Genomic DNA, 23,935 nt, shown 5'->3' on the forward strand with positions numbered 1-23,935 from the left:
CACACACACACACACAAACAATCCCCAAAAACAACTTTTAATACATTGAAGTAGTGCGTGAGTAATTTTAAGTACTGCCTTTTCCTGGTAATTTAGCAGAAAAACAAACACCATTTTCCCATCTGACTTAGTACGACGCCGTACTCAGAGTGCGGGTTGCTTTGCTTAACTTACCGAAAAGGAGACACGCAAGTAAACAAGGACAACTGAATAATAGAAAATCCATCACTGACATAATCACATTGATCTGTATAACGAATATTAAGTAACAATGTAAAAAAAATGACGCCGTGAAAAAGTCAAGTCACACCAAAATATTGTTTTTCTTTAAAATGACCAGAAATGACGCAGCACTGAAAATGACCTATAGGGTAAAATAATTTCTTTGTTTCCTGGTGTTTATTATATTTGTATGTAAATATAATTTATTTTCAAAATAAAATAGGCCGTATTATAAAGTGAAGAGTAAGGGATGGCTTTCGCAGGTGCAGCCTGCCTCGAGGTCGCGCACGGCAGCGCGCTCCGGCTCTGCACCGTACCTCCCACTTCCCCAGCTTGTTTAAGTGCTCGCCTCCTTTACTTCAATGAGCAATATTGTTGAAAAGTCAGTGCGCCGCTGAACGCCAGCGGACCAGTCTTCAAGCCCAGCCTGCGCGCTGCAGTGCCATGAGACACCTTCTGGTCTGAACTCCGTGCACACGCCGACCACGCTGCGCTGCAAGAGGAGGTTTCTGAACTTTTCTTGGAGGGTTTTGCATTTGATAGGAACAAAGTGGATAAAACGTCCGGGTAGAAGCTGCTCCAGCGTATTCCTGCGGACTTTGGGTTTCTTTGCCAAGGTAAGCCTTTTTGATAGCCACACTGAAAGTTGTGTGCACAGTGAACTGTGTTGTGGTTCCTTTAATTCTTTGGATTGAAGCGATTTGTATTAAAGAAAATCTGCTCATGCGTTTGGGTGCTGTGATATCGATTAGACGTGCAGCGTTAATCCGTTCTTCTGCAAACTTGGACGCTCCGAAGCACACTCGTAATTAATCCGGCATCGGCTCCTTCTAGTACCTTTTACTCAGCCAGCTCCGGACGTGAAAGCTTCCTTTGTGGTTGTGATTTTGTCAGCAAATCCTTGCATTCCTCTCCGCATATACGGGTCAGTATCTCGGGTCAGGATCTGTTGGACAGACGCGCTCAGAGGAGACGCACTTAACAGAAGAGACGCTGAGAGGACCGTTTCCTACATAGATACATGGAAAACAGGATTAGCTCTTATCTTGGTCGTTGCTTCAGACCGTGTTGGAGTCGCATGTATCGGATTAGAACTCGTTATCTGCCCCTTCACCGTTTCTGTCTCTCCCACCTCTGGCTGCTTGAGACTTTAATCTCCGCAATTAGCTGTTGATTCCCCAGAGACAAATCAAGGTATCACCTAGGAACATACCGCCAGTCAGTTGAGAGTGATGATTTCATTTTGTTTTCTTTGTGATGTTTATCCTGTCAAGCCTGGAGATATATATATATATTATATATATATATATATATTATATATATATATATATAATATATATATATATATATTATATATATATCTATGCACCATTTTATTTAGTGGCTGTTTTAAAGAGTTTGCCTTCACTCATATTTTAAATATAAAAGTATGATAATGATCAAAAACACAGATTCCAACTCAAGTTTAAGGACTATTTTATTTTTTTGCGCTTGTCTTTGGTTGATGTTTCTGTAAACTGAACTCTTAAAAAAAACTTTTGATATCAATGAAAAACTGTAAGTTGAACAAGGTGCTGTCATTTTTGGGATCATGTGGTGTGGATTTCTCACTTTCCCCCCTGACATTTTATAGAATAAGCAACAGAACACAAATGCATAAACCTCTGAACTTGATAATAGAAGGCAAGGAGTCAAAGATTCCTCTAGGGGTTTTGGAAAGCTGTGCTGGGCATTTTACTGTTTTCCAGTCATCCACTTCAGGGTAGCCTGTCATAGGACAAGAGGCAGGGTACAAAGGTTTTTTCTAACTTTTGAAAAATAAACAGTTATTCTAAACAATATTTATATCTTATCCATCCTTATCCTTCTATCTTTTCGATTCATCCATCCAAAAGAGCACTTTTAGTCATCAATATTCATGTCTAAACTCTCTGATACTGCAGTGGTAATATGTAGAAGGAATGCCTGCAATGACTTGTTTATCTAATAAATATAGACAGCAATATGCTGAATGTGACCTCCCGTCTTCTCCTTATATTGCAATTCGCTGCCTTCACTGTCTGCTCCGTGATGAGTTTGGGGTAGTATAACAAACCCAGCGTGGAGTATGACTATGGGAAAAGCAAAGAAAGGTGGAGACAGATGGGATGGACAGAAGTGAATACAGGAGAGTAAAGCAAACATTCCTGACGCGGTGTCTCAGCAATTTAATTAAGGTTTCTGGTGAGATGGTGCAGCGAGCACCTCGAGGTGAAGGCTTAACCTCAACTCTCCTCATCTCAAGCTTGGACTAATCCCAGGGGTCAGCTAATAAGTGTTCAGGTCGAGCCACCATGACAACTAAATGGGGGGGAACATGAAGGAAAGTTCCTCCATCAGGGAGTTAATAAGCTCATGAATGAAGTAAAGAGGTAAAAGGTGAAGAGGGTTGGTTGGATGGATGTGTGTGTGAGATTTCACTTGTTATCAGCCACACCAGCTAACACCCCAACCCCCCCCCCCCCCCCCCCCCTTAGTGGAGTTTAAATGAGCCCTGCGGTCCTCAGATGTTTCACAGCTAAAAGTAACCATTTATACAGAAGACATTACATTTATTTGCATTTCCACGAGTCTTCCTCTAAGCTCAACATTATTGACTTCTTTCCTAGCCTTAACATCTTGACTCTTTACTAAAGGAGTGAACATAGCCTGTGGATCCAAAAAGTGACTGATCCTTTCTTACTAATGGCCAACAGGTGGCGACCCACCAGCCACGTTCTACAGTAGTGAGCCCACTTCTCCCTTTATTTCTGACCTCAGTAAACCCGTTCTTAACGAGTTCATGGTTTCAGGTGCTAGTTTAAAAATCTTAGTCAATGCAGTCTGATGTTCATTTTGTAAATTATGATTTTGAGCGATAGAGCAGGGTTATGCCTTAGGGTGTGGCTGTCTTGTGATTTTGACTGGCAGTTCGTTACTGTCCCACTCCTGATCGTCTGCTTTCAAAAATCCAAGATGACAACACCCAAAACGCCAGGCCCACAAAATGATGGGTGAAGTCATAGTCGGTACATTCATTTTTATATATTCTAGGTATATAACACTAGCTAGACTTTCCATAATGTGACTTTGCAAATGCATTCACATCCACATAAGTTGAATAACACCTAGCTCTTACACACAAACACACACACACCCCTCCTTTGAGGTTAGAATTTGGTCACTGTACCAAACTTGAGTAGGCTTTTTATTGGTAAACAACATTAGTGACACAAAAAGCGGTACTTATTTTCTAGCCCTTGTAATGAAGTGAACTTCCCTCCAACACCGTGCTATTTATATTTCCGTAGATTTGTAAGCCTCGATGAGCTGGCGGCACTGTTTTTCTTGGCTTTCCTGAATGAAAAGTTTCTCCCTCCCTACTTCATCCTGACACTTTTACCATCCTGTCATTCCTTTCTTGTTTTCTCTGCGTCCGCTGCGTTTTACATGTGCAGATGTGACATTTTTACATTGCAGAGAGACTCCCGTCAAGCCTCACCCTCCTGCTCCCTTGTTCTGGTTTCTTCTTCTCTGTTATCCAGCTTTGTTGGACTAACGCTTTTTTGTGGCTTTCTCTTTTATGTGGAACAGAAAGTCCCAATTAATCCAAGGTAAATTGTGATAACCACCCTGCCTGTATCATAATCAGTAACAGAATTTGTTTACATTCAGTGTCACTTTTTTAAGTTTCGGAGCGTTTTCACACCTTTTTTTACACTCTGTTCTAAATCAATTGACGAGTTTGTAAACTTGTATGTTTTTCCAACAGAGAAAACTCCAAGTGAACTGAAATGCGTCACTACAAAACCATGTGAGGAGGTTTGAGAAACCAGGAAGTAGTGTGAGGTCAGTGCATCGAAGCTGAAAAAATAATGGAAATATTAATAGCACAGTGTTGGAGGAAACTTTACCTTATTACAGGCACCAGACAGTACATACTCTCAATTATATTAATTATACTATATTGCCTATAAAAACTTTAGTCAGCTATTGACCAAGTTCAGGCCTGAAGGTCAGATTGTGTCTGAGGTGGGAGCATCAAAGTCAGTATGGGAAGAAAGTGCTGTAGCCTGAACTAGTGGATAATTTTTACTCTTGACATTTGTATTTATCTGGGTGACTTTAATCATTTTACTTCTGGTTGTTACAGTTTGTGTACTTTGCATATCTGCGGTACTGCTGCATCCCAGAATGCACAGCGTTTAGCTCAAACTTGCAGCGTGCACATGGTGTTTGGCTTGGCGCGAGCTCACATTCAGATCATATTCTCAACATAAACGAACCACTCTGGAGTTCGCCTGATACCGGACTGAGACCACCTCCTATCAGGGGTGGTCATTTTGGTCCACACCCAAGTGCCATTACCATGTTCACATCTGCACAAGTGAACCGCACCAAGGGTGGAAATGAAACAGAGTTCGAGTTTAACTGACTCAACAGCGAATGTGCGAAAACACCCTCAGTCTGTTTAGAACTCCAAAAAGCTTTCAACAGAAGCCTTGCAATGGAAAAAATTAATGTAAGAGACCTCATTTGAAACTGACTTTCATCTGCTACCTTGTTTATTTAGTGCTGTTCTGGTGTTTAGCCTTAAATTTGTTTCAGTATACACTAATAACATAGTGTATACTGTGTCTGAATCTCAAATAAAGTCCAATACTGAGTTTATGTGTGTTTAATTTGTTGTTCATAATTAGTTGTAAGAAATTTTAAAGCATATCTCCTCTCTCGGAAAAATCCATTCCTGGAATCGTTATATTTTCTACAAAAAAACATATCAGTTGAACAGTTGAATATTTACATAGATATGTCTTCACATTGTATCTTTAAACCAAACGCTTTATCAGTATCATCAGCTGTTATTCTGCTGTTATTCAGTTGCAACTGTTGTTTCCATCACATTGGTATTTGAGCACAAAGTGTAAAGATAGAGGGAAGAATTCGCTCTTGCTGTTGTTGCAGATGTGCGGTGGGTTGAGCTGCTTGTCAGCTCAATTGAGAACATTTAAGGAAGTGAGGGCTACGCCGATGGAGCAGACGTCCAACATCAAGCCTCCGACTGCTAATAAATCATTCTGCCGAGTTGGGTCATTACGCTGCTCTGGATTTGCTCCCTTTTGTTATTTTAGCAGTTGATGAATGCATTTCTTTCTAACTTAACTAGTGTGATAAATTTAAACAATTTAAGTGTCAGAAAGAGGAACTTGTATCATGTTATTATCTCAATGACTGAAGAATCCCAATTTCCACAGTCACAAAAAACATCTTTGAATTGTTTTGTGCAAAACCTTTAAGACAGCAAATTTGCAACGTCATGAAGAACACAACCGCTTAAAAAATACGCTTATACTCAATTTACTTTAAAAAAAACCCCCAAAGATCGAGACAAAGATTGTTTCAGTTACTGGAAGTGGATGCCTCTTTTTTTCTTGCAGCCTGTTATGCATCTAATTTTTGCCTAAATCCACTAAAACATTCATTTGAATGACAGGATTTGGGCTATATTGCTAAATTTGGTCTCTGTTTTCAGCAACATTAAAAAAAAAGGCTCACGTTACATCTTTACAAGCCTCCTTGACAGCCGAGGAATTCAAGACTCAAACAACACATAACAACGTGAGGCTTAACACGCTCACCAGAGGGGAACCTCCTTGAGTTTAAACCCTGCCTACTCCCCTTCCACCACCAAGAATGGTTTAGGAGTTGTTACTCCTTTTACTAACCCGTGAAGCATGCCCCCCCCCGAACACCCACCCTCACAGTGTGTTGTATAAACACTGGCGGCTCAATAGTCAATAGGAAGGTAAAGAGCGTGACACATGCAGGCTCCTTGTAACATTCCTGTGTGGTACCAGGAGACACCAGGAGATGTAAGATGCCTCCAGTAGAACAACTGTGTTTCTTTATGCAGAATGCAGGACAGTCAACCTTCTGATGACTTGAAAATACCTATTTTTCCACTCGGTCATAGCACTTAATGTGTGACGAGTTTAAGAACAAAATCTTAGTATTCAACAAAAGTTCCCCTTGGGGTTGAGACCTTAATAAAACTGCAAAATCAGCTTCTAAAAATGACAATGACCATTAAGCAAGTAAGCATTTTCCTTGCCAATTGAGAGCTGAGAGAATCAGTCTCTGTTTCATATAAAGAAAGCTTTCAAATTCAGACTTGCTCCTTAATCTGCCTTTAAGATAACACTTCACCACCCTGTCCTTCAGTGGGAGATATACCTGAGGGCAAGTGTGTATCTATGTATATGTGTGTGTGTGTCTTTGGATGGGGGTAGTGTAGTAGATTAGAGAAAGCCCAGCTTCCAGCCCCCTCTTTCTGAGTCCCTTTCCATCTTTTTTTTTCCTCCTGGGGGCACATAGTCTTGGTTTGCACGCATACACACCCTTTCATTCCCATTCACAGCACAAGTCAACACACACACAAACACACATGGCCTGGGGACTGCAGGGCCTCACAAAGCATTTCAAAGATCAGAGGTCTGGACCTGTGATATTTTCAACAAGTCAGACAGACAACAGGTGAGGACAGAGGCCGTTTGACAAACCGGCATTGTTGCTCAATACAGCCGCGTGCACTAAAGTTGACGTGTGTGCCTAACTAGTTGTACGCACCAGGACTTTTGAAAGATCGCTGAGCCATTGTTAGGTGAGGTGTTACTTTAGGGGACCTCTATAAGTCTGCATAGAGGTGCATGTGTAGTATCGTGTTTACTCTCAGACAGGTAAGACCTGATTTTGTCTGTTTTCAAATCTCCGTTTGCCTATTTGCACAATTCATGAGTGAGGGTTTTTTTTAAATAGAGAATATAATGCACATTAACATAAACAGTTATTCGGTTACATTAAACACCCTCTAAATTGCAGCTCTTTGAGACTGCACAGAGCTGACTACAGATGATTAAGTAGCTTGTAGAAGCACCTTTAGCAGCAATACCTCAACTTGCTGTTGCCTTTCCTGCTCTACATTGTCTTATAAAACAACAGAATTCTGCAAACTACAGAAACTTTTGCTTTTAGACGTATAGAGGTGCTCACACTTAGTGAGAAATAATGAGAGGATGTGAGGTAGATCTTCTATTATATGTTTCCTAAAATGTTAATGCTGGTCTGTCACAATATTACGCTGCTTAATGCTTGCCTTAGAAGTCAGATATCGGTGCTGGGAGTGACGTCACTCCAGTGTTGAGCGCATTTTAGTAGTCAACTTGGAAAAGCAAGGAAAAACAGGACCTGTTTAGCCCCTTAGCAAGGTACAGGCATCCATGCATCACTAGCAATGCAATGTAATGGTTATTATTTTGGCTTAAAAGCACAGCTGCAGCACATTGAAAGGCAGATCCTGGTCAATGCCCTGATATTACTTATTTAGCCAATCACAAATACACAACAGTGACTTTATAGATTGCAAGTTGTACAGTTTTACTAATGTTAACATGCATTACGTGCGTTGGTCGTGCGGGTGTTGGTGTAAGGCTGGAAGTCTGACCTGAGGGGACGTTCCAGTTGAAAATTCTATCTTGGACCTTAGACATTTCGACTTCAAATGGAGTGCACCAATGGCTCTCAAAGCATGCATTATCTTGGTAGCATTCTGCAGTCTTCTTTGGTGTTGTGTTGTCAGGATTGCACATTTAACTCAGTGAAGAGTTACTGAAAGCTTGCTATGGCAGAATGAAGTCAAGAGTATTCTTAGGACCGATTGCTAGCAAGTTTAGTACCTAATTTCTAGAGCTGGGCTCAGGCCATTGTTTTTGGGTAAGAATCTGGTTTTAAATTTTGTATTTTTAAATTACTAACTTTGAGACTGATATCTTAACTGTAAATAAGACCTTAGAGTTTCCTTGCAATAGCAACAGAACAGTCAATTGGTACATGAGAGTACTGGAAGGATAATCTCTAGGTGGTTGATCAGGCTTTGGTGTAAGTTAAGGGAGTACCAACAAAAAACCCACAAACCAACTAATTAATGGTTGTTAGTTTCAGGATTCCTCTTTTTAAAATGCTAGGTGAAACTAAACTGGGTATTCCAGCTTCCTCCCACAAACAGAAGAAAAACATAGTCTTTGGTTAGCTGGACGTTGGTGTGAATGTGAGTAAAAATGGTTGCTGATGGACTGGGGTGGGCTGGATAGTCCAGGTTGTACCCTGCCTCTAGTCATATGTCAGCTGGGATGGCCTCCAATAGATAGACGGAGTGTAACAGTGACTAATGAATGAAGAGGCATAATTGATCCCTTTGGGGGTAAAAGGAGTTGTGCAACAGTGAAAAGATATCAACAAAAGTTACTGTAAAGGCTGAATCACATCCATGACTGCAGGTGTGATGCTACACTTGTTACCCAAGAAATTCAACAGTCAGACACTTAGTGTCTGTGAATAACATAAATCACTGCTTTGCTGTTCAATAACAGCCTCGGGTGGATTAGCAGCAACTTTATGGGCTCTTTGTATGAATGTTGAGTCTTGCCAGTTATGTTGTAACTGGCAAGTTACCATAACTGGCAAGTCTACTGTTATCAATTAACAGAAATTCTTTCTTTGTAAGAGGATAAATGTCATGCACATGTCAATCCACAATGATGATGTGTAAAGAAAAAAGCTTTTAGACAGTGCTAATCAGTACAGAAGTGTACTGTATGCTAGTGCTCATTCATATCTTGCATAGAACTTTTGTTGCCTCTCTCACATACATACTGATAGAAACACACAGGCACGCAGTCACAGGTCTTCCTTGGGGGCCTCGCTGCAGCTGGCAGGGGATTAAGGGGTCAGGAGTCAAAGGGGGACTCAGTCAACCAGAAGACTGGGACAAGAAACTGACCAAGCAGAAGAAGGACAGGCAAAAAAAAAAAAGAAAAAAAAAGTGTTGAGTCTGAGTCAAAATTGCAATAGAGGTGATCCAAATAGGAAGAAACTCACTCGACTGGTTTCCGTTTCGCCAGGAGCCTGTGGTGATACTTGGAACACCAAAGCAAGACAAAAGAGTTTGAAGAGGCTTGTGCAACTGTTACTTGCTTGCTTATTAGTATGAGAGCAGGTTAGGGTCACGAAGTTCCAAGGTGTGCGGCATTCTGAAAGGTGAAACTAACTGCAGTTAAGTCTGGAATATAAAACCTAGAAATGATTATTTAAAGGAAAAGATAAGTAAGCTTTTCACAAGATGATAATATATCTTTCAGATTTTTCTGGCTTCACTGCTTTACAATGCTCAATGCATCTTGGGGTTTTGAACGAAAAAAAGATCAAAGTATTTACATATGTAAATGTTTATGTCTCACACTGCAGTGACAAAAAAAATCAAAGGCCAAAGCGTGTTTTATCGACTCATCACAGTGTTTGCTGTAAAACGGGAATTCGGATTTTAAATTGAGCAGAAAGCTGAGAAGAATTACGCCAAGTAATTATTGTTCATGAGAAACGTCTGTGCACGTCACCACTTTAAAGCTGTTCTTTTTATGTGTAACATGGATAAGATCATGAGGAGGATTATTTCCTTATAATTCCCACAAGCCAGGGTAAAAGAAAATCTGGTCAAGAATGACTCAGCTTTGCTTTTATTTTCAAGACAAACAATGTTTACCTGGGTACAACAACATTTTGGGTAAAAAGTGGCAATCACATTTTATTTAAACTCCCCGGGTGTCTGACAGCAGCTGTGTGTCTGAGTTACTGTAGTCTAACATGCATCTGACTTGGCACTTTACACACATCGCCGTCTCGCTAAATCCTGCATAGCAGAATGTGGCTGTGGGCGAGCCTGTGGTATTTTTAATTTGGACATCTTGTTCACAGATGAATTCCACTTCAAAGAGCGCAGAGGTGGATCAAGAGTTAGCTTTTAGCAGCTTAAACAACAATGGCAAGCAGAGGGGTTCATAGTGGAAATGTAGCCTGTGTATTCAAGTGTATTCATATCGATGCCAAACACGGATGGTATAAGATATGAAAATTCAACTTTGAAGTTTAGAGTGTATGCTTAAGATGGGACTTTTTTGATAATTTTATCCCCTAAAATTAAAATTATCCACACTTTTTGCTGCTTTGGGGTCTGTTAGTGAATTGTTAGCAGCAAATTAGCAGCTGTTCCATCAATTATTCCGTGGAATTGGAGATGGGTTGCAAAGCAGCCTGCAGATGTGCCGCAACTGTAGGCAGGATTAGCCGTGCTTTACGTCTTTGCATCTAAATTGATTTGCATTAAGGTATCAGCTGAGCCATGAGTAAAGGTGAGCTGATCTGTTGGGACTGCTGCAACTAATGCTGTGCTTGATTTTGAGACAGCAAATAACGACACGTTTTATTAATCTTTAGGATGCACTAACTAAAATTTGCTCTCAGATACGTGGCAGACTCTGTTTTAAGTTTGTAGATAGGAGCCAGTGTTGATTTACTAGTGTCCGTCAAATGTGCTCTACATTAGCTGTGACTGCTGGATAAGACACTCCATAAACATAGACAGACCAATGCAAAGTCCAAAACAAGCAGTCAGCAGGTCAGGCAACTGCAGAAACCTTATTCCATACCACGGATGAGGCCAAGACACACCAGACTCCCTTCCCCAGAACAGATGGGATATATTAGACAGACTGAGGTTGCAAGGATTGATGGAGCAATTTCACAGGCTCAATCGCAGCAGTTTGGTCTTAATATATCTGTGCTGAGTCTTGATTGGGTTGCTGTTCAGTTCACAGACTTCTGGCGTTCACTAAACCCCCTCCTTAGTTAAATTTGATGGCTGCCATTATTCAAAGGGATAGAAAAAGTGTGCATATGGTGGGGTTCAGGATGGGATGTGTCCTGCTAAACCCAGAGTTTGCCAGTAAATGAAGGTGATAGATAACCTCACGCACCATTAACGTTAGCTGTTGTTCTTTAGTCTTCATATATGGTACTCTGCAAAAGTCTTGGTCCACCCCTTTATTTCTTTATATTTTGTGTCCAAGGAGCCAGACGTAATTGCTTTTCAATCAAGGTCTTGAGCAATAGTTCTCCAGGTTTTCTGAAGGCCTTTCTTTTCACTCATTTTCAGTTAAGTCCTTGAAAACGAATATTTTCAGAGGAATGTTTTTTTTGTTTGTTAAGGCACTCAACACTGACCTATGAATCATTCAAACTTAAAAAAGGCGCCTGTCTCAAGGAATAAGCTAGTATTTTGTCATAAATTAGATTTTTAGGCACCTTGTTACTTGTACCCTGTTGCACAAACACAGTTTGTCCCCATTTATTTGTCAAATTGTGAACATAACACAGTTTGACAAATACAAATTGTTCCAAAGATTAGGAGCCACCACTGAAAAGACTGTCGCCTTTTTCTGTAGAACATTTCCTGAAAAACTTCCAAGCTTACTGGAATTGTACAAACTGTGTTTTTTACAACTCTACAAAAAACGTTTTTAAGGCCAAAGACTAAATCCCTGCACCCATTTTCCAAGCAAAATATTAAAAAATGAGGAATAAGAAAGAGCAAAAGATCTTTAGGTGTTCTTTGTTCCTTCATTATTCTGCTTCAGTGAGTTTAGTTGTGAGAAAACACTAAGAAACTAAAGCTTAAACTATAAGGGTTGCTAAACGTTGCTACATTTTTCAAAATAATTTGCACATTCTTGATGTTGTAACATAAATTGTTCTCATTAAAACAGTCGACTTTCTTTAATGCAGGGATCTTTAAAGAGGCCTCAGAAGTTGCCAGATCTAGAGGGAACGTCACTATGTTTGCAACACTATAAAGAGCTGCCAGTTCTAATTCAGAAGTTGTTAAACTGAGATTAAACTGATTGTAGCATGGAGTGATTTCATGTTTTTCAAACTGAGCTTTTACCCCCTCTAACCAGTAAGAAGATCAGAGACAAACCAAATAAACTTACTACAGATTTTCTTTGCATGCCTTGCATGTAAAATGACTTGTAGATAGAAATCTAAGAGTTCATACAGGATCCAAAGGACTTTAAACTCCGTGTAGTCTGTCAGCTGGAGATAGCAACACAGGACAGCTGAATAAGCAGACACCAGAGCACATTAAAGTAAAAAGTGCACATTGACTCAGCCTTGTTCCTCTAGTTGAAACAAACAATTTTTTTTTATAAATGGAAGCTTTACATGTTGTATTTTAGGAACTTTTGTCTTGTCTTGTTGTCGTACTTTCTACAAACTGATGCTTTCCTAACTAAAATAGTGTTATTTTAAATAACCTGAGCATTAGAGTAGGCTTGATTGCTGTCACTGGCCTCTTTCAGCTTCTGTGAAACAGACATGTGAAGCAGATACCATCAGCTGCTTTGCAAAAGTTAACACTCTGCAAATTAACTGTTATAGGTACCTACAATATATATCAAGTCTAGCTATTAAATGGAGCTGGCATACATAAAACGCCAGCCTTATTTATCCCATCAGTGCAAAATCAAAGGAGGTTACTTGTGGCTTCAGTGGGAGTCTGTGTGTATGTGTTGCAATTGTGCATTCACACTCCATCCATCTACATAAACACGACACCATTTTTTCTCCCTGTTCCTTTTCCAAACATCCCTCCGAGCCTCGAGGCTTTTCTGAGTCGTGTGTCAACGCCTGGCCTGCAGTGAAGCGTGTCAGCACTGCTCCTTCACATTTGTCTTCCCAGGAGTCTGATTCCAGCACGCTGTGCATTTTACTGCAGACATGCAGAATGGCATGTCTGTTATTTAAAACAAAAAAGAAGCACTGGATTTGTCGCAGATAGGGCAGCATATGTGGAATTTAAATGTAATAAAAGTTTTCATGTCTTGTTCACCATTCTCCAGCAGCTACAGTGTTCTTTGCTATTGCACAGCAGTGTGACATGTGACTCTCCAGCATTCATATTTTTAGCTTCAACTAATGACTTTGTAGCATTTTCCACTTTTTTGCTTTCATGGATCTTTTTGTGTAACTGCTGTTAAATCAACATGCTGTCATTCTGCACCACAAGTTAAATTAAACCAGTTTGATTTGATTCTGTAGCACACTCCTTAAAAACAGTTTGTTACAAAAACAGTTTGTTACAAAAACATACGGCTACTGCTATTAACAGTACAGTACAGCCAAAAGAGGTGATGATAATCAGCCAGTCACAATTTTTGTAATGTCTAATAAGCTTCCTTTTCCACACACCAGTGGCCGTAGCAATTACCTGTTGATACGCTGAGTGAAGTGCTAAAACTATGTAGTTTTGTCTGACTGCTTCACAGCTACAGCTGCTCAGTGGCATGGGTATTAGAAGTCGTTCCTCCAAGCTAAATTCTTTATTGACTCTCTTATTGTTTGGAAATCAATTTTCTTGGACTCTGTTTGACATCAAGTGACATAGTGTCAGGATCAGCTGGTCGATGGTTAGGTCAGTCTGCTCTCATCTGATCTATTTTCACTGGACAGACAACCATGAGCATTACTTTATAAGGGAGAACATAAAAAGCCTGTCAGATTAATAATTTTTGGCAGCGGGAGGAACAAACAACCTTTGAAACCACCCTTTACTTTGAGTTCTGTGGAAGTGCCAAAACCTGTTAGCACATGCAAACTTTATGTTTGTGTTTACTGAACTTTTGCTGATTGTCACCAATCTAAGTAACACCTTGTTAAAAACGAATGGGCCAAATTTGAGGTTAAACTTTGCAAACATTTGCATATTAAAATGACGTTAACGCCATAACTGCATTAACGCGGCAAATCTCCGTTAGCGAGTTAATGCGGATCACCCCGTGCGTGGGGCTGCACGGCGCTAAAGCGTTAACGAGCTAACTGTGCTAACGCTGAAAGCACTATTATATATTCTAAAGCATAAAGGAATAAAGAAAACACTTGGAATGATTACCATTTATTTTAGAAGGGTGTTATATGTAAACAAAGGCATTTCTTTTCCTTTTTCCTCCACATTCCAAAGATATGACATCACAACGTGATTGGTCTGTTGTAATATTGATCCTGGACAAACATTATTATGATGATGAAGAAACAACACCAACATAGAGCGCACTATATATGCTGTAGCAAATTAAGGTAATCTTGATTTAAACACTTACAGTACATCCTCCTCTACTTCAAGCAGTCGATCGGTTAAAGAGACGATACAGCTTTACTCATCACTGAAATCAACATATTTTTGGTTAGCTATAATGCTAAAGTCATAGTTTTGCAATGTGGGGCCATCAAAAAAAAGCATGCTAGCAGCGATAACAGAAATGAATCGGTTGCACACAGAGGCAAATTTCTGATTTAACCTATTCCTTTTTCTGTATAGTTTGCTGTTTAACATCCATCACATTCCTTCTTGAATGAAAACAAACCTAAGAAGTAAGACAGACTGTTAACATGACCTTTGACCTCGTGACACTACATCATTCGTTGGACGACTTAAGTGGTTCAACTCGCAATCTTACACTCTGTGGTGCACCACAGTAAGTTATAGTCACTTTACTGCAGACTGACTGGAAGGCAGTTACCGGTTATTCGAGGTATGTGATGATGAGTTTGATTATCTGTGAGCGCTGATAGTGAGGCAAGCACAAACAGATAGAAAACCTGGTTCCTGCCATTATAAATGGTGTGCTGGGAAGATGAGTAATTTAGAGAGTGTGTTTGTTTGTGTGTATGTTTAATACGCATATATTTCCCGTCTCTCACCGACACAAAGGCTTCTCAGCAAAGTCGCCCTCCCAGGACACATTTTATGTGTCTGTAGCTGCGTTCACACTGTGGAAATGCTGGCAGGGAACAGGTCTGGTCTTGTAAAGCTGATAGAACAGCTCTGAACAGCACTGCAAAGAGTTAAAAATCTGTTCCTGTGTAAAATGCAGCCTTTGTTTCTGGGTCATGAACCAGTCAAGGTCAGTGGCTTTAACTGAGCCAAACAAACATACACACACGCAGTTCAGTTTGCACTAATTGATTCCCCTTCCAGCAGGGACAAGAATGGGCTTGTGTGGTTGTGTGTGTGTGTATGTGTGCGTGTGTTTATTTTAAAGCATCTGTCAGGAGGTAAAGTAAATAGATAAGTGACAAAGTAAACACTCATCCCACATCGATGCCAAAATCGTTCTTTAGTGATGCACGTCTACATACAAACATGAACCGTTTGTGCCTCATATTAATGGGTTTTTCAGAAGGTGAAATTTGATCTTTAGATGTGTGACTGTAAACAACAACACTGCTTCTGATTTTTCACCACCCCAGTGAAATTTCCGCACAAATTACAGAGTACATTTTGGTCAAGCGAGAACTCCCATGACAGTTGCGCAAGCGGTGCTCTAGCATCCGAAGCTTGTGGTGAAAATAAGTTCCGGCATGTTCACAGAACAAATTTGGTTCTATGTAATATTTTGAACACTAAAATATAAAGAAATATAACATAATATAAAGAAATGTCTGAATAAATATAGTGTAACATGCTGGAAAAAGAGAAGCTGGTTGCATATCACCTATATGCAGGTAAACGAAAGTATATAGTAAGAACATTTCTTTGCTTTTCTGTAATTATTTCAGCCCTTTTGTATATGTGTAAAAGATTATTAACTAGAATATTAGTTGGATAAGCTAACATAATCAGCGTGAGCCAAAAATAAATAAATTCCCAGCGTTTGCACGTTTGCAGAAACCTGGGGTCTGACTTAAAGTCAGGTGAAAAAATCTGAATACACGTTTTTAATACACTTTCTCCAGTAAGCTAAAAATGTTGTGGAAATGAGACCTCCAGTTTCTTCTAAATTAGACTGAATAAGTATTACGTTAACATCCTCAAACTAACTTAACATCCTCAAATTTATGAAATGTGAGGCTACAACAAAAAAGAGGTCAACACAACCCTAAATTAGATAAGTGGTTGAGGAAATCGTTGGATGAATTAATTTTATAACTGCTTATCCAACTAAACTCTTTCTAAGCATACTAGGGGTAACTATTGTTTCTTTTTTCTGAATTGAGCAGTTTTTGTCTTATTTTAGGCCTGATTCCAGGACAAAATAACTGGGTTTGCATCAGAAGTTAGTGAGGGCGATTGGCTAACTAGGCCTAGCCTTAGAAAAAACCGAAAATCAAGTTGTCATTTATTGATGTATATTGAGTTGTCAAAATTCATCAGAGTACAGATGAGGTTAAATGTAGTTTTCATGGGGGGGGAAGATTTAAAGTTATGGGCTTGTGCGTACCCCAGCTGAAATAGACTAAAAGGCAGCTGTACACCATTGACAGGTCACTAGTTCAATACAATCAAACACAAAATTGATTATAACACCTAAAATCAATAATTATCCAAGATAATTTTATTGTTGGGTTCTGGTAACTCAAAGTTAGTTGAGTGCATATGAATGGGATACTCTGTACACATGGTTACAGATGGTTCATGTGGACCAGTAAACGGCCAATTAAGATAAGCTTCAGTTCGAGTTTCTGCTTTCTTAACATTCTGTCTCTGTGTATGTTTGCGGTGATGAACCAAACAAATGAAATTAGTCTGAACCAAACCTGAGCTTGATGTCTCAAAGTGCAGATAAGCTGTGAAGATGCTATCTGCCTTAAACTTGCACAAACCGGAGAACAGGCCTCTACCACCCGACTTTTCCCTCACAGTCATGCCTAACAGGGACCCTGCCAGAGGGCTGAACAAACATGAGGGCGCCCTGTTGGCAAACAGGCAAACATCAGTCAGTAACTGGGGTGGAGGTAAGGGAGAAAGATGAAGGAGGAACAGTTACATCACACGTGTGTTTAACATTAAAGACGTAATTTGTCATATAAAGTAAAGATTGTAGGATGCAATAGAAATGAAGATGGGGCTGGCTTACTTAATTGAGAAAAATGACAGTAAAAATCTCAGAGAACCTTGGCTCTTGTTCAAAAGTCTTCATTGCTGTTGTGACTTCTGTCACTGTCTTTGCTGCAGAGATTCTGTTTACAGTGAACAGTGCTTTAAAGTGAGCGACAAGTGACTGCAGGCCAAGAAGTGATAGATCCAAGGAAGGTGAATGAGGAGGCTCACTGCTTCGGGGTAAAAAAAGTTTGACTCTACAAACATTTCAAAAAGACAATAGCAAGTTACGTGTGGGTTACTTATATCAGACTTGTTTTTATGCACTTACTCTTGCTATAAGGAAAATACCCACAAAAGGAGCATCTGGAGGATTACATACCTCACTGGGACGGTTTAGAAAATTTCTTACAAGTAGTAAGAAGAGAAGGTGGGTGAAAGAATAGGTATGCTTGTATGGGTTGTGCCTGTTGCCCTTTGCCTGCTGGTACACCTGTGTGAAGCTGACTCCAGGTGACAGGCTTATTTACAACTGTTGATTGACAAAGGAGATTTGGAAGCACTTGAGCGTGAAGACATGCACACAACCTTCGATTTTGTGACTTGTTTGCTGCTCCAATTGTTACATCAGAATACCCAACTGTGCTTGTGGTGCCTCATTGCTGATGTTGAGGCTTCAACTCTGTGGAAAACCCGGTGTCACCAACATTCACCCTGAATGCAGGCATGTGGCCAGTGTACCACAAGTAAACACATCAAGAAGAAACAAAAGCATATCAAGATACACAACCTTTGCTAAGCTTCTAGAAAAGGTTGTGGCTAAGAAACTTATGGCAGCTCTAGATAAACATGGCATTTACAATAAGTTTCAGTCAGGTTTTCGTCGATTTCACTCCACGGAGACAGCTCTTCTTAGGGTCTCTAGTGATAGCCTGGTGAATAATGATGCAGGAAAATGCTCTGTTCTACTCATGTTGGACCTAACATCAGCTTTCGACACAGTTGACCACCACATCCTCATTGAAAGGCTGAAAAATCTTTCAGCACTTTGTGATTCCGTCTTGAAAGGTGCTATATAAATAAAAATTTATTTATTTATTTATTTACACAGACATATTCTTCTAGTTAGCAAAATGAATGAAAGTTCAGTTTGTGTTCTGTTAGTGTGGTGTAGAGCTGTTTAATGAGTTAATAGCAGCAAGGCACAATAAATGTGTTTTCTGCCCTAGATTTTCTTATATAGCGCTTTTCTACTTCAACGGAGCAATCAAGGTACTTTTTACTATAAGCCTCATTCACACAGTTACACACACATTCACAGAAGTGAACTCAGTTGTACTCTGACAACTTGGGGTTCAGTATCTTGCTTTACTTCAAACATGCAGTCTGGAGGAGCTGGGATGTGAATCACTCTGAGCCACAGCTGACCCCAAGTTTGAAGAGTTTACATCCCTGGGGTGAACCGTGAATGTTAAGGGTGATTTGTGACAGGAGTAGTGAAACGGAAGGTTTATAAGTTGATAGTGAGATCTGCTGGAGGCAGTGACACAGATAAAAAGACAGGAGGAGATGGAGGTGACAAAATTGAATTTAAATTTTTCACTGGCAGTGACCAGAGTGGATAGGATTAGAAATTAGTACAGCTCAGGTTGATCAGGTTGGAGATACACTTAGTGAAGCAAGGCTGAAATGGTTTGGACATTTGCAGAGGGATAGTGGATTTACTGGACCAAGGATCTTGAGGATTTAGCTGGCAGAAAAGAAGAAGAAAAGAAGAAGACCACAAAGGAGGTTCATGGAGGAGGGGAGGACATGCTAGGGATCGGGTGGAATGAAGGCAGATTATCTGCTTTGGTGAACCCTAAAGGGAGCAGCAAATAGCTCCATAGCACCTTCTTGTTATGCTGGTGGATCAGACACAAAAACAACATAATTGCTTTTAACTTCACTTGTTAAACACCTTATCACCTTGGTAAACACCTTTCATCACGTTACCTTATAACGTGATGAAAAAAATGACTCTTTAAGGTTTGCCAGAAACCCTGGCACAGAGAGACCAAAATGCAGTTCAGCAATTATCATTGTTGAAAGGTACATCTGGGGCATAACAGATGTGCTTGTTAGAAATTGTGTCCTAGTAAGTCCTGGTAATGGCTAAGATTCTGATTTTAAAAAGTAGATAGCAATGAAGAGTAATAAAGCCAACCAATTCTTAAGAATCATTCAGTCCCTGTAAGATTAGCCAAAGTATCTGCACCAGCACCTATTTAAAAACAAAGTCCAATCAAATACAAAACTACAACAACACTAACACTGTTCTACTGTCAAGTACTTGTCAGTACAGCTCTGTTTGGATTTACTTCAGGAGGAAATCTAAATCTGTTCAGATATTCTTCTGTAGACATTGGCCCATGAATACCTCAAGCTAAGCTTACCTTCTAGTATTCTACTGGGAAGGGGACTGGATTTCCTTACGGAAATGTTCCTTAAACCCACAGATAGGACTCAAGGTCTAACAGGCAGCCGCAGCACACTGCTCTGCATTTTCAGCATAGCAGGAGCATAACTGGAACACTTCCACACCTTAAAACACCACACCAAGGCATTGGTGAAACCGCCAGAGGCCAAAACCATCCACAAAGCTGACTGAGGTTACTTTGTTCAGTGCTTCTATAATGGCTTCTCCTGGTAATTACACATCCTCTGCACGAATCTCATATCTACAAGGCAATAACCAGGTTAATTGTCATTATGTGCTGGCAGACTTAAAGTCATAATACTTTCACTGATAGATTTTTGTTTACAGGATACTGCAACTCACCCATTGTAAGTTACTAGAGGGCAGATACTGGATCCCTACTCTGGCTTTTCAGCTCAAATTGCCATTTATCTGATATTTCAAACCTCATAATATATCTGAAGCTACCCTTACCAGTGTCAGAAAGGTTGTCCTATCATACAATTTAGCTAGTATGTAACTGCTTCTATTAACAGTACAAAAGCAGGTACGGTTAATGAGAGACAGAGGGGAACATAGTAAGAGAAGTCACAGATACGTCTCTAAGTGTGGAGCTGCTACTTTGCCAAAAACAATGGTTCTATTAAGAGTACACAGAAGAACAAGTCAAGGAGTAAATGCAGTTGAAGAGAATGACAAAGAAATATAAATTGTATTTGTACCTAAGCTTTTAATGTAATTTATTTATCGTGGCTTTCATGTGGCTCATTGTGCATGCGATTCTTCTTCATCCTAATATAGATTGTCAGCACATGTGATGCCAAAAACCTCACAGGCAATGACTAACTTTGTGGGAATGTTTCTTTTATAGTTTCAATCATTAAAATGTATTATTTCACATTAAAGGACTGCACGAGACTCAATACTTCAACAGATTGCTGCACTGTGCCAGCTCACAGCTGCTGTGCAAAGTAAAAAATCCTAGCTACAGTACAAGACTACTCCATATGGAGAATGAGAGGCTCATCGGAGAGAGCTGATTATCTTTCTCTGTTATTTTTTCACACAGAAGACTTTTTAATTAATTATATTTGTAGAGGAAAACTACTACTAAAGTACTACTCCCATGAGTAAAAATCAAATCTATGGGAAAACAATACAATATATAAACATTTCCTTTGCGTTTTGTAATTTTTGGATTGTCATTTATAGTTTTTGGATGATTTGTATTTACAGTCATTGCATTGGTAATCTCAGACCATAAAGCCCTGATTATATATTCATTTAATCTCACCCAATGGTATATATTAATCTAATCTTCTGTTAATTTTTTTTACTATACTGATACTTGGGTTATGAGAATAGGTGATGCAACATAAATCCAGCTTGTTGACACTCTATCCAGATAAGACTGATGCAACTCTCCGTTATATGTTCCTAAGGCAAGAAAGAAAAGACGTCACGTCAGGCTCAGATTAACAAACTAATCCTAGAAGTCATCATAACTTTTGAGGTCATGGTAAAATAAAGAGACTTGCTCAACCACAAAATCCTTTACACAACTGAACTTTCATGCAGCACGCCCATCAGAATAACATTACTATTTACTTTGTGTGTGTTAAGCCTTAATCTGTTTTATTTATAATATCCTTACACATGTTTGTCCATGTGCTTTCACATTCCTGTGCAACCCCAGTACAGTACAGATACAGTGCATGGCTATAATTGATCTTCTTACAAAACAGTTGTGGGGTAAGAGTTTTAGAAAGAAAGACCTTGTTAAACTGATTTTACTGGTAAGCTTTTCAAGCATGAGGTAACACGATATTCCTCTTTGGAAGATTTGGCACCACTAAATCAAGAGTCCTTTATTTTCTAAAAGAAAATGAAGTAACCTCCCTGCAGAACAACTTTTTAACACAAATTTATGATCGCCACTTTACTTCTTTGTGCCCTCACCACTGATGTTTTTTCTTTCACATCTGCCAGTCTCTCCATCATCCAATTTAGTGTCAGGAGAAAAACAAATGTGAATAATTTGCTACCAAAAGCATTTGTGTTCTACATAATTTATCTAAATGACTGCTCAATTATTTGCACTTTTACACAGCCGTTGTAGTTGGTTCTTTTTTTTTTTTTAGCAGTTTCTGTTTACCAATCCTCATAATGCTGGTACACAGCAAAATCTCCAGTGTTAATTTAACACTGGAGATTTTGCTGTGTATGAAGTGTAATTAATACCAGTGTTTTAGGTAGCCTTCACCACCTAGCTGTCCTACTTTCTTTGACATGTAAGTACTTAAACTGGATAGGAATAAAGAGTAAAGACAATAATTATTCAATAATTAAACAACAATGTTCTAAATTTATTCTGCCCTTTTGCATTGGTCATTTATCTGGATATTCTAGCCAAGAGGGAAACGCAGCACAGCCTTTGGTAGCAGTAAGAACAATGCAAATTTCCGTAATTTGCATATTAGCTTTCAACACGAGCAATCTTTAACCTTCAACATACTATAAAATTTGCCATTATAAAGTTTCACAACTCCACAAATAATAAGATCAAATACAAAAGTTGTTTGACATTTGGATGATCTCCCCTTCATGGTTGTTTCCTTGTGCGTCTCTGGAATATTTCTAGTGCAGTTGCTATTTGTAAAGTTTCTGATATGACTATCATCTCAAGGGTCATCATGATAATCATTGATAAGAGCAGCATCTACCTCTACAATCTAGTGACCGAATGATAGTTTTCAGTGGGAGAAATGGCAGTGCAAACCCCCTAAGGTCATGCGTCAGATAACAAGCTTTCTGCAAAGAGTGTTGTTTCCATTGTTGTTCTTCTTATGATCCTATTCTTGACAACTAACAGTGGTATACTTCTCTTTTGTACAATACAGTACAGCCAGTCATAGCAAGGGGGAGAAAGAGGGCAAGAGAGAGAGAGAGCATATGTTCTTTTTGAGGTAAATTATAATTCATAGCAAGTACCAATTTGAGGTTTATTTTTCATTAATTTCATTGCTGACATTTGGGAAAATAGTGACATCAGTCCAATAAAGTTTGATGGACCAGAAGTCATAGCAACAAACCAAAAGCAGAGCAGAATGTTTTGTACAAGCCTGCTCAGGTTTCTTGAGGTTGTTGTTATGACTTTTTTAAGCCATGTAACTGTTCTGCGGATTTTCAAAATAAGGTTCAACTTATAATAATGCCGTGGAATTTCTTTCTTATGTTGTCAAGTCACCATAGTTGTGCTTCTACAGGACCAAGACTCCTTGCATCTTGCTTTGAGACAACACAATCATGTTTGGGTTTTGCCATGCACTTTAAGTTTAGGTGAGTGAGTCTTTGTATATAGCAAATTGTGGATGAACTGTGGCAGGCGTCAGCGAACCAGCTATTTAAACATCTTACCTCTCACACTCGTTCTCTGCAATTCCCCATCTCCATTTATTCTTGCTGCCCACCTCTTATCACAGGGGAGGAGTAAAGTTTATGTGGGCCTCTCATTCTGTCTCACAGTGAGAGATGGCTGCAGTGTATTGTGGGTAACAAAATCCAGCTGTGTTGTACTCTGTGTTTGTGTGTGTCTCCTGGCGTGAACATGTGCAAGAATGTGTGCGTGCCTGTGTGAATACATTCAGAGGCCTGTGAGTTGCTGTTCTGCAGGTCGGGTGTGTGCCGAACTGTTTAATTTTCATCTTCTGATGAGCACGCTCCCCTTTCAACACACAGCCTCCATGGCTAAGGATATGCTGTGTGCCATTAAGTCCTACTGTGACAACAAAAAGCAGTGACATTTAATTATACACGTACGAAAGAATAAAGAGAACTGGTTTTGCAACAAGTTCTGTGACTGCAGCGTATTGCAGGATTACTTGCGTGCACTGTGTATGTCCATTTTTTTGGAGTGCTGTGCTTGGCAGATTCTTGGCTTTATGATGTTGGCACCCGGTTAATATCAGACAGCAGAAGAAACAGAGGAACTTAAAGTGCTTATGTTGAGACTGAGCTTTAAGCTTTCCTTATTTCCCCTCCTACTTATCCTGTCATTCCTTTGAAATTTCAAAATAGATGAGGTGTTTGTGAAGCAGAATGTTAAGAATAAATGTGCTTTCCTGTAAGCTCTTTGAAAATATTATGTTTAAGGCATTTCATTTGGCCTGCCACAGTGGTGTTTAACACTTATCTAAAAGCCTTGCCAACTTATTTTCCTTTTACTTGACTGAAATTAACAATGGTCAAGATTAAACAAAGATGTAGAAAGTAAAGCATACACAAGTTTTAATAATTTACATTGCTGCTGTCTGACATCAGGTAAGTTTTAAAAGTCTTGGAAAAATATTTCTGGTCAAAAAGGTCAAAAGACATAATGAGACAAGGTTTTGATAGATGACTGAAAATTATTTACACCAACTGATATTGATAATGGATTGGATTTATATAGCGCTTTTCAAGGCACCCAAAGC

At 39.4% G+C, this 23,935-nt stretch overlaps 1 protein-coding gene across 3 annotated transcripts in view; it reads left to right on the forward strand.

Moving 5' to 3' along the window:
* The first annotated feature begins 568 nt into the window (after window positions 1–568).
* LOC102288721 (vasorin) overlaps window positions 569–23,935 on the forward strand; it is a 41,847-nt gene continuing 18,480 nt past the window's right edge. The window contains exons 1-2 of one of the 3 annotated variants that reach the window (XM_005938446.3): window positions 583–839; window positions 4,013–4,089. The gene's annotated coding sequence lies outside the window, so the exon portion shown is untranslated. Of the gene's footprint in view, window positions 840–2,728; window positions 4,090–23,935 lie in introns of those variants that run through there. The other 2 variants (XM_005938445.3, XM_042227302.1) reach the window with 2 other exon arrangements.

The sequence above is a fragment of the Haplochromis burtoni genome, unplaced genomic scaffold, assembly GCF_018398535.1.
Source record: "Haplochromis burtoni strain Fernald_Lab_line unplaced genomic scaffold, NCSU_Asbu1 Contig_253, whole genome shotgun sequence".
Classification (NCBI taxonomy): domain Eukaryota; kingdom Metazoa; phylum Chordata; class Actinopteri; order Cichliformes; family Cichlidae; genus Haplochromis; species Haplochromis burtoni.